Source organism: Schistocerca serialis, chromosome 7, assembly GCF_023864345.2.
Source record: "Schistocerca serialis cubense isolate TAMUIC-IGC-003099 chromosome 7, iqSchSeri2.2, whole genome shotgun sequence".
In the NCBI taxonomy this organism is placed as follows: Eukaryota; Metazoa; Arthropoda; class Insecta; order Orthoptera; family Acrididae; genus Schistocerca; species Schistocerca serialis.
In genome coordinates, this window is record NC_064644.1 from 441,209,267 (window position 1) to 441,217,729 (window position 8,463).

The 8,463-nt window shown below is 41.8% G+C and overlaps 1 pseudogene; it reads right to left on the bottom strand.

Moving 5' to 3' along the window:
- Positions 1–514: 514 nt before the first annotated feature.
- Positions 515–632, bottom strand: LOC126413364 (5S ribosomal RNA; annotated as a pseudogene).
- Between the last annotated feature and the right edge of the window lie 7,831 nt (positions 633–8,463).

Here is an 8,463-nt window from a genome sequence, read left to right on the forward strand (position 1 = left end):
CTGCTGAATATCGACTGTGTACAATACTGTTTAAAGAGAGCGTAGGCCAGTTATCACAAAATGTTAAAATGCAAAGCTACGGCTGTTTGTGATCTTCAGTCCGAAGAATGATTTTACGCAGCACTCCATGGTAGCCTGCCGGTTGTTAGCATCTTCATCCCTGAAGAACTACTGCAGCATACATCCTTTTGGACATGGATACCGTATTCATGCCTACTTCACCATCTACGATTATTACACGCCGCACCACCCTCTAACATTAATTATTCCTTGATGCCTCATGATGTGTACTGTCAACACTACATACTCCTCCCGAACAGGTTATGAAGGCCCAACGACACCAACCGGCCGCCGTGTCATCCTGAGCACATAGGCGTCACTGGATGCGGATACTGAGGGGCATGTAGTCAGCACACCGCTCTCCCGGCCGTATGTTAGTTTCCGAGATCGGAGCCGCTAGTTTTCAATCAAGTAGCTCCTCAGTTGGCCTCACAAGGGCTGAGTACACCCGGCTTGCCAACAGCACTCGACAGACCAGATGGTCACCCATCCAAGTGCTAGCCCAGCCCGACAGCGCTTATCTTCGGTGATCTGACGGGAACCGGCGTTACCACTGCGGCAAGGCCGTTGCCACATCAACACTGCATTGCCCGATTTAATTCGAATACATTCCATTACCTTCGGTTTACGATTGTTAGTGTTCACCATTCGTAGTCTTTTCAAGGCAGTATATGTTCCCTTCACGTGCTCTTCCAAGTCCCTTGCCGTATCTGGTAAACAACACTTCCTCTACTACTGCTTAGCTTTCATACTCTTCAACTCTTGTAACTAAAGTCCGGTTTGTGTACAAGTTGAAAAAAACCCTTCACTCCCTTTGTTGTATCTTAGCTACGTTCGCACTTTCAATGAGTGTAGTCCGGTCAACATTGTCAAAAGCAATGTCTAAATCTACAGATGATATAAACATATGTTTGCCTATGCTTAATCTATGTTCTAAATTGTAGCGTCACGACGGCATCCTGTGTTCCTACATTTCTCCATCACCCACAGATCTTCTCCCAAAGTCGGTTTCGAACAGTTTTCCGATTCTTCTGTAAATTCAACACCAGTCAAAACCTTCCTTCTTTGGAATTGAGATTACTACATTATTCTCTAAGCATACTCCTCTCGCATGTATCTAGCACATCAGGTGAAATAGTTTCGGCAAGGATCTCAAGAATTCGGAGAGAATCTTCTACTTTAGCAGACTTAGTTTCGACTTATGTCTTTCAGCGCGTTTTCCAGTTTGTCTCTCACTCTTATATTTACTACCTCTTCTGTTTCTATAATAATATCATGTAGTTTATTCCCCTTGTATAGCTGTTCTGTGTGTTTCTAAGTTTTTCAGCTTCGCTCCATTGCATAATACTGTCATGGAGTCTTTGTTTTTTTATTGTTTTATTTTTTTAAATTAATTTATTATTTTACAATGGGTTCTTCAATTTACGCATAGATGGCGCCAATTTTTCTCTAGACATCCGTACTTCTACAGCCTTACATTTGTTTTCTGGCCATTTACGCTTAGTTATTTTGCATTTTCTCCCAATATCAGTATTTAGATTTCTGTTTTCTCGTTCAACTGCGTCAGAGGCTCCGTATTCATATTTTTTTCCTTTGTCAGTTAAATTTAGCTTCTTCTGTGGCATACAAGGCTTTCTATTGGGCCTTCTCTCTTTACTTGCTTGATTGTCGTTTGCCCTCACTATTTCATCTCTCAAAGCTATCCACACATCTTGTCTTGTATTTGTTTCTCCTCTCTCAGTAATACGTTGCCTACTGCAGCCCCTCATACTTTGGATCATTCAGTTTATACATATTCCATTGCCTTAATTTCCTACATATTTGCAGTTTCATTACTTTTATTCTACAAATATTAACAAATAAATTGTGATCAGAGTCAACAGTTTTCAGTGTAAATACCTCACACTTTGAATTTTCATCTTTGTCCCACCATTACATAATTAATCTGAAACTTATTTCATGATAATTTTCTCACCCATCGCTTACTTTGTTATCCCTTCATTATTTAGTCAGGGAGAAATCTAATATTTTATGTAATATCAAGTAACTAGTGGACATCCAGAGACAAAATAAAACATTTTTCCCAGTAAATTGGCTCAAATACAAGTACCTTCAATTCATTGAGATTATTGCTAACTTATATAAATCCAAAGATACAGTCTCATCTTACACACAAACACTAATCAGTGATATAGGATAGCAGATGAGAATTATTTTCTCTTGGTTGAATAGATGTAATAGTGGAGAAAGAGAATGCAATGGTACATGAATTCGCACGACTGAGAAATCAGAATTCATTTTATTGAAATCAAGTTAATCATGTTCATTTTTTGATCCAATTCAGTTTCCAACTATGTAACATCACAACTCACACCTGAGTTTAAATTACTAATAAAGGGTTAGTTTAGTCCAGTTCAGGATTTAATCAACAGCTACTACTGATTTATTACCGCTTATATTTATTTCACTACTTTCTCTCCCAACTGAAACCGATGTCCATGCATACATTTCTTCAGGCCTCCAAAGATCTGAAAATCACATGTTGAAAGACGAGGGCTGTACGGAGGATGCTGCAGTGTTTACTATCCAAATTCGTCGGATTGACAGCATGGGGGCCTGGGTTATCGTACAATAGAATGACTTCGACCAACAGTGTTCCTTGACATTTTGACTTTCTCATGCATCACAGATTTTTCAAAGTGTCTTCAAAGCACTGTGCTCTGTTTGTAGTTCTCCATTCGAGGAACTCAACGAGCAGAGGAAACATCCAGTAGTGGAAACTCAGTCATTTCTAAAAGATTAAAGGATGATGTGACTAGAAATGTTGCCATCATGGCCTTTACCCGATGGTCTTTTTACTGCTGTAGTGAATAAACGTCATTAGTGAAAATTGTTGTTCATACTGCCATGCTAAGATGAAATTCAGTGTTTCTCCTCCACTTTTTTGGATACTAATGCAGGACGTTGCGAAGTCTAAACCAGACTCTTCTGGAGAATTAAATACCGTTGACTTGAGCGGCTGTGCATGCATTCCACACAATGAAAATCGATGATTAGTTAGAATAGTCTGCTTCATATGTATACGGTTTTAATCGTTTATCCCGGAAACTGATTATATGAGTTACCAAACAGTGATCTTGTCAATTCCGCTGTGATCTGCACGTAGGTTGGATGACAGTCTACTCATCGTAAGGAAATCGCTATGACTTACAGTGCCTTCCCAGTACATAGCTAGAGGCCCTGACTGCCTTACTGGCAGTGATAAAGAAAAATTTTACCTTTCTGATATGTAAAGGAAGTAATGTGCATTGAACAGACTTGGCCCATTACGTACTGAAATTATCGTATTTGTGTCTCCTGTGGAAGTAGTACTAGCTCATTTGGTATTGATCATGGCGTCCTTTCTGGTTATGGCTCCAAAAATTCGGATACATAAGTGTTATATTTTTAGCTGGATGTGTATATGTTGTGGAAGACAGTAGTTTCAATGCATTATTCGAAAATGGAAGGATGTAATACCATTCCTCGATATTATATTTAAATAAAAAAGAAAATTAGGACTATTTAGTCAACACTGACCATTGAGTATACAGTTTTAAGGTGGGAATCGATTACACGAAACAGAGATAGTTGCTTCTGTTTTGTTACTGATGTAATATATGAAATGAAAGTAGCTCTGCTGGGTGAAAGAAAATCATTTCACCTGCTCCATCATTACCCATAGAACCAAGGCTGGGAAATTATTATGCCCTTACGTCCACGGACGTCTACGACTGACCTTCGAAACTGTGACTATCTAACACATACATAACATATTCAGGATTTTTGTAGTCTATTACGACAAAACATCGACAGTGTTAGACACTTACGAGGTTGTATTAATGGATATGGGCTATAATTATCTTGAGCACTACTTCCATAGGTACCTATTTGACTGACAGTCCAGAGCTTACATCAGCAAATTTCGGAATAAATATTTGACAAAGATTCATTGTATATTTTCTAAATGCTTGTCCGAAGTCTGGGTCGCATATAAGAGGATCAAGCGACCATGACGCCCCTTTTTCTGAGACACATACTCAGTATGGTACCTTGTGCCAGTCACGAAACGGTGCTAGAGAGGATCACGTCTATCAATGTCTTGCGCAAAATTGGCTCCAACTGCAAATGTCATGTCTCAAGTGCGTTTTCGGCGAAAAGGGGATCCAGAGTTCACATAAAATTAGCCTGTTGATTTAACCTACTGGCACCAAGTCCAGCATTATGTTTTTCTTTTTTGGAGGAGACGTTTTCTATTTACTAAGGGTTGTGTTACAAGCAACACATGATTCATTGCTATGTAGTGTGACCAGCAATCTATTAAAACAGATGTGCTGAACTGAATTCTCTTTTCCTTCTTTGTAGGAAAATGTGTGAGCAGTCTTCTGATACATTTGTTTTAATATACACTACACAAACGAATTTCTAATCAATATTCGCCACTCACGACGTTTATACTGTATGAAAGCTGTGAACAGGTTATAGGTCAGGCGAAAGTAAATCGCTGTTTCAGTTGACTTCTTTTTAGATACCCCCCAAATCAGAGGTAACATTAGATCATTTTGAATGGTCACCACGCATTTACAAAAAATAAGAGCATAAGCTTCAGTTTAGAACAACAGTTCCCCTACAGTGCTCTGCATTTCCCCTACAGTGCCTGCTCATAACCCCCTCCACAACCACTCCCCTATGCGTGTCCTGCCAGTTGCACATCTACTATCTGTTTTATTCTGCACATACTCTACCCGAATCTCACTTGGCTCATTCGGTCTACAATGCTGGGAAGAGTTTCTGATAATCTAGATGAACATTTCTACCAGTCCTTGATATTACCATCAATTTCAGTGGGAGATTACCCCAGTCAGAAATGATACAGCCACAGTGTCTCTTGTGAGCCACCTTGGCGGCTAGGCTTACACTGAAATTTCCCCTGCCATTGATCGTTTGAGAGTGTATGTGTCTGTGAGGGTGGGGGTGGGGAGGTGGAAAGCAGGGTTTACAGCTACACTTCACATATTAAAGTTCGAGTGGTCAGCTACCCAGCGTGTGATAAAGTTTTCACTGCAGTTGTTGGCACTATTGGTCAGCTCCATCTCTAGGTTCGTACTTTTCATAGAGCTGTGCTACACACACTGTATCTTTGGTTGGAAGCATAACAATTTCACTATGCCGTGATAAAACCTGGTAATGTAGTGGTGGCCTGGCAGGGGTTTGCTTATTGTGGGGTGGTATTACTTACACACACAATTCTTCGGCTAGAAATCGGTAATGCTGTTACAATTTGCCGTGATATAATTTATATAATGTGATGTCATTATTTCTCCCAATGCGTTCGCTTATAGCACCATGGTGTCAGACACACTAGAATGTAGTGGCAGCAGGATGATTAATAAACTGGGCGAATGCTGCATTCTAATTCGCTGAGAGAATCATGACATCGACGTAACATCAGAAGAAGTGGAGTGAACTTTTCGTAATAAGGTAAAATACAAGAAATATGACAAAAATCTGTAATGGCTGAAAAAATACGAAAAATTGGTGAAAATATGTGATATTGGAGAAAATACGAAAAATGAGAAACATTAGGTAAATTTATAATATTATGGAAGAATAAGAGTACTTACCTATCTTGCAGGGTGTGACCTCTGCTGGTGTCTCGTATGGTGTAACATTAAATGGTTATTAACAAACAGAACTCAAGAGACATGACTTAACATAATTTTTTGTTAACTAATAGTCACATCCTCATACTCTCACCATACTGGTCAGCTGCTAAATGAACTGACACATCCAATTATAAAAGATGAAGGCGGAAAGGGCGAGGAGGGGTTGCTTGACCCACATTAGTCCAGGGAGGTGGGAGGGGTTTCTCGACATTTTATTCTGCTCCCCTAGGTTGAGAGGAGTGGCGCCACTTTTATGTCACGTGACAAAAGTGCCTAATCTGATTTCATGTATTCGTGGTATGCACTAATCGGCTAGAACAGTATGACAGCCGATCTGTCTATCGACATAAGCCCGTCCAAGAAACAGCAGCGTCACTTGGCGAGGAATGACTGCTAGTCAGACGCACACATCGTTAATGTAACATGACTGAACATGCTGTCCGTATTTAGAATTGGGAAGGTGCACGGTCTATCTCAGTCTAAGTGCGGGCAGATTGTAATGGCCAGGAGACTCGGCACGAGCGTTTCGGAAACTGCATGACTTGTCGAGTGTTCGAGGCGTTCTGTGATGAGTATTTCAACATGTGACGAGACCATGATGAAATCACATCCAGACGTCGTGGGGTTGGGCGGCCACCCCTCATTACAGATGTAAGACGTCGTAGGCTGGGCAGACTGGTAAAACGAGACAGCAGTCGACCTGTGGCCGAACCAACATAAGACTTCAATGCTGGGCCGAGTACAAGTGTGACTGAACACACAGTGTAATGAATATTCCAAATGATGGGCTTTCACAGCCGACGACCATGCATGCGCCAATGTCAACACCACAACTTCAGCAACTGCCATGTGACCATGGGCACTGGACGTTGGCGAAGTGGCAGAGCGTCGCAAGGTCTGCTGAAGCTCGATACCTCCTTCATCATGTCGATGAATCCTTTGTACTAGGGGAACAGCTCCTGGACACCTATACTGTAGCATGGAGAGAAGCTGGCAGCAGCTCCAGTAGGGTCTGGGAAACATTCGTGTGGGCATTCACGGGTCCGGTGGAGCTTGTGCAAGTCGCCACAACGGCCAACGAGTATCGCACACTGGTTGCAGACCACGTAGACTCCTTCATGACGAACATGTTTCTCGAAGGCAGTGGCATTTTTCAACAAGTTAATGCACCATATCACAAGGCCAGGAGTGTGATTGAGTATTTTGACTAACAATGCGACTAGATACAGTTGATGTGTTGGTCCATCAACTCACCAGATCTGAGCCTGATTGAACACATCTGGGATCTGATTGAATGTGGCACCAGAGCTCATCAGCCCCCTCCTCCGAATAAACAGGAATTAGATGACTTGCATGTGACATACGGTGCCAACACCCTTCAGTTACCTACCAAGGCCTCATTACTTCCGGGACATGATGCTTTCCCGTGTCAAAGATGGACCTACTGGCTGTTAGGTAAGTGGTCATAATGATCTGGCTGATCGAGATTGTGGTTACAGGATTTACGCTGAAAATCATTAACAGAAAGGCGCTTTTCGTTGCGACGGAATCTTCTCACGAAATTCCAATCACCAGCTTTCTCCTCCGAATGCGAAAATATTTTGTTGACACCGACCTACATTGGGAGTAACGGCCAATCACCAGCTTTCTCCTCCGAATGCAAAATATTTTTTTGACACCGACCTACATTGGGAGTAACGATCACCACGATAAAATAAGGAAAATCAGAGCTCGTACGGAAAGATGTAGGTGTTCATTCTTTCCGCGCGATATACGAGATTGGAATAATAGAGAATTGTGAACGTGGTTCGATAGACTCTCTGCCAGGCATTGAAATGTGATTTGGAGAGTATCCATGTAGATGTAGAAGTATATGTAGTTGTACACAGGGAATAGAGTGTATAAAGGTACCTATTACATATATATAGGATGTGGACCTATCTACTCTGCTACATTTCCACTTCTTCCGATTCTTGATAGTACCAGGGACTTTTCCTCGGTGGAAAATTTGGAACGAGATGTACTCAGCTTCAGCGGGCCACCTGAAAGAGCAACTTGAATGGGAAAGAAGTACCGACTCCAATATCAGGAAAACGGACAATGGCAGAGAGAGTGGTTTGCTGGCCAAAGACTTCCAGCATAAGAAATCACCCTCAACCTGCACCAGCCTTGTCAAAGAGGGCGTAGGACCGGATAGAGGTTCAGGGCACTCTTGTTCTAGGGGTGCTAAATTGCCCCTAGTGGCGGGTTAGCAATTATCAACGGCATGAGGATGCAGAAGCAATGGAAACCACTGCACTGTAGACACGTAATATGTATCCACAGAACATGTGCCTGTAATTGAAAAAGTGTTATGGTGATCTCTCCATTGGCAAAAGATTCCCGAGTAGTTCCCCATTCGGATCTCCGCGAGGGGGCTGCCAAGAGAGAGGTGACCATGAAAAACTGATTGAATAATCGACGAAAACGAAAGCTTAAAGTTCTACGAGTTGGGGCGTGGAACATCAGAAGCTTGAGCGTGAACCAGAAAATCAGAAAAGGGAAACCCAAAGGGTCAGTCTGGATATAGTAGGGCTCAGAGAAGTGGAGTGGAAAGAAGACAAGAATTTCTGGTCAGATGAGTATACGGTAATATCAACAGCAGGAGAAAATGGTATAACGCGAGCAGGAATCGTTATGAATAGGAAGGTAGGGCAGA